The sequence below is a fragment of the Odontomachus brunneus genome, unplaced genomic scaffold (assembly GCF_010583005.1).
Source record: "Odontomachus brunneus isolate Ranch 3 - 2012 unplaced genomic scaffold, Obru_v1 Obru_scaffold_135, whole genome shotgun sequence".
In the NCBI taxonomy this organism is placed as follows: Eukaryota; Metazoa; Arthropoda; class Insecta; order Hymenoptera; family Formicidae; genus Odontomachus; species Odontomachus brunneus.
The window spans coordinates 905,601-908,806 of NW_022639585.1; the positions used below are offsets into that span (position 1 = coordinate 905,601).

The 3,206-nt window shown below is 42.5% G+C and overlaps 1 protein-coding gene across 2 annotated transcripts in view; it reads left to right on the top strand.

Annotated features, from left to right (window-relative positions):
• LOC116850184 (MORN repeat-containing protein 4 homolog) overlaps window positions 1-3,206 on the top strand; it is a 125,517-nt gene that overhangs the window by 32,823 nt on the left and 89,488 nt on the right. Inside the window, exon 1 of one of the 2 annotated variants that reach the window (XM_032828164.1) lies at window positions 2,319-2,413. The exons of the other annotated variant lie outside the window; for it this stretch is intronic. The gene's annotated coding sequence lies outside the window, so the exon portion shown is untranslated. Of the gene's footprint in view, window positions 1-2,318; window positions 2,414-3,206 lie in introns of those variants that run through there. 2 annotated transcript variants of the gene reach the window in all.

Genomic DNA, 3,206 nt, shown 5'->3' on the forward strand with positions numbered 1-3,206 from the left:
CTCATGAAGGAGATCAATCATCATCACTTGATACAGAACAAAATCTTCTGATATTACCTAAAGAAAAACAAGATTTGCTGACATCTAATAAAGGACATCATTATTTGACATCTTCTAATAAAGAAAACAATCAATTTACATTACCAAATAAAGAACAAGTAGTAAATGAATATAATATTAATGGGATAACTGCGGCGATATCACAATGTATGTATAAATACTCCTCAGAAAAAGCTATTTGTGTTGGAATCGACTGTGGTCAGCCGAGGACCGACTCAAAAGCGCCGGGACTGCCTCGCGCGAGGCACCGGCGTCGTGCGTGGGAGTGGGATTGGGCGGCGAAAGAATAGAGTCGAACACTGAAGCGACGATATTGCACAAACTTTATTCAACACTTGAGCTCTCGTTTAAAGTTCACCCGGTCTCGTGACGGTACGATCGACGGAAATCTTCGGCGAGTCCTGCTATGAAGGCCGTGCTCGACGCGACGGAAATCTTGCTGGGTATCGAACCGATACTCACACGACGGAGATCTTGCCGCGAGCGACGGAGATCTTGAGTCGCGAGGCCTTCGACTCGATAACGCGTATGCGAATGAGAACGTCGGGCTTAGACTCGAGAACGTATCACAAATTACACAGATTTACAGAAATGATGAGCGGCGCGCGGCCGTTGGCAACGATCGACGAGAGAGCTCCGATACGCGGATCCTTAATGAGCCAGCAAAGCGGCTAGACTCATTCGAAATCTGCCGTTCGTCTGAGGTCCGAAGTCCGCTCGCGCCAGCACGTACGCGAGAAATTAAACTTTAGATGATGGTCAGCGGAGCAGATCGCGAATAGGTTGAGCGACGTCGCGACACGCGAGAAGCACCGGCCGATCGACGAGAGAGATCGCCGGCGCCCGTGCGACCGAACGAACGAGAGATCGCGACGAGGCTCTCTGAGAGTTTTGATCTAGAGCGAGGAACGAACCTGCCGCTCGTACCGCTGACCGATCTGAGACTCGATTTTGAACGCGAAACTAGTCGAAAGAGACAGACCGTGAAACGGCCGAGAGAACGAACTGAACCGAACAGAGCGCACAAAGAGAGAACCGAGCACTGTGCGCATAGAGAGTAACGAGTGCAACGAGACAGCGCACAGAGAGCGCAACGAGCAACGAACGCACTGTATGTGTGTCTGTATGACGGCCGATGTACGTGGCCGCATATATAGGTTTTTGAGAGTTCTCTGGCGCGCGCGGATTGGACCAAAAGAAGCGAGACGAAACGGTTCCTCGCGACCAGCGTGAGTCTACATCTTCGTTTATCGTTTTTCAACGCGGAATGCGAGCTTCTCGCGGCGCCCGCCGATTTGCGGAATCCTTGTTTTCGCCGGTCGTTGCCATAGCGACTGTTCGGATCCTCGCGACGTGCCGGCGGCTCGCTAGCCTCGCGAAGCTGTGGTCGCACGTGATTCGCACGTGCGATCAAAACGCACGAAAGGACGAACTGAGTCGATGTTGTTCCTAATTAGAAACATCGACAGCCGTATCTTTCAAAATATGCCTCTAGCCGAATGGAACTGTGTGAGAATATGTGACGGTAACCGTCCTTTTAGTTCGAATCTCGAACACTATTATTTATACCAATTATTTGTTTGTTATTTAAGAATTGAAAATATGTTACAGGTTCAAAATGTGCAAATTATAAATTTGTCTTAAAGACGTCTTAAAGATATCTTATTACTCGATTTTGGATATTGTGTTGTTATTAAATCCTATTTCTATTACTTGATATTATGTATATATAAAATTAAAAAAATATATGTTGCTGTACTCTGCTTATAGAAAAGTATCACTGGCTGTAATAAATGGACCAGTGATAAATTATTGTTGCTCAGTAATATTAGTACTTGGTGAGTAATAAAAATATTGAGCAACAATAATTTATCACTGCTTCATTTATAACCAGTAATACTTTCCTATAAAGGTAGTATCTAAGCTAAAAGTTTCTTCAAAATTGCGTTATTATTTTTTAATCGCATAAATATTGTTAAATATATAATTTTATGGACTTTAATGTTTATTTTCTGATTTATATTGCTTCCTCTCTGCTGATATTTTTTTTAATAGGTATAAGTATATGCATTTATTTATAATAAACACGATTTAATATATGTTTGTATTCTGCATTTTCACACGTAATATTTTATTTTTAACATATCTGTGTAACATTTTTTAAAAATAAATAAAAAATATGTTGTTAATTTCTTATTGAACTTTATGGTTATGTGTACACTCGTGGTCTAAAAGGTTTGTGCACCGATTTTTTGTAGATTTCGGGACGCGTCCTAACTTCAAGAGAGAGACAACTATTGCTTGACACGCTAGCGCCGCCACTTATTACGAGAGCAGAAGGATGGCATATACAGTATATACCTCATGTTATGCACATAAAGTTTACGGCAACTGTCATAGTTTTAGGAGTAGTAAGCAATGAAGGACACGTCATGCCACCTCACTTCCTTCCTCAAGGACTTCGGGTGAATGCTGCTGCCTACATTGAGGTTTTGGAAGCAGTTGTAAATAGATCTGGATAGATAGCGTGCGTGATGAGAGGCCATACGTATTCCAACAGGACTCTGCTCCTTCACATAAAGCCATGATGACGCAAGATTAGATGTTCGAGAATCTGAATAATTACATAACCCCAAACATGTGGCCACCTAGCTTCCCGGATCTTAATCCTTTAGATTACTACGTATGGGGCGTTGTTGAACGGAAGACCAATAAACATCCCCATAACACGCTTGATTCCCTCAGAGCAGCTATTACCAGAGTAATGACGCATATGGACGAGGATTATTTGATTCGGGCATGCAAACGTTTTCGGCAGAGAATTGAAGCTGTTATTGCCGCTGAAGGCGATTTTATCGAATAACTATTGGGTGTACAACTTAATTCGGTCCGTTTTTTTGCTTGAAAAACGCATTTATTTGAATGATAAAATGAATTAATACATTATTGAAAGTATTGTCCATTGCTAGCCACTACTTTTTCCCATCTTTCTGGCAATTTATGGATTCCGTCGCGGAAGAAGCGTTCATCTTTTGAAGCCAAGAATGAATCGAGCCAATTTTTGATACCCTGTTCTGAAATGAAGTGTATTCCAGTCAAAGCGTTCTGCATCGATCGAAACAAATGGTAGTCGGAAGGGGCAAGGT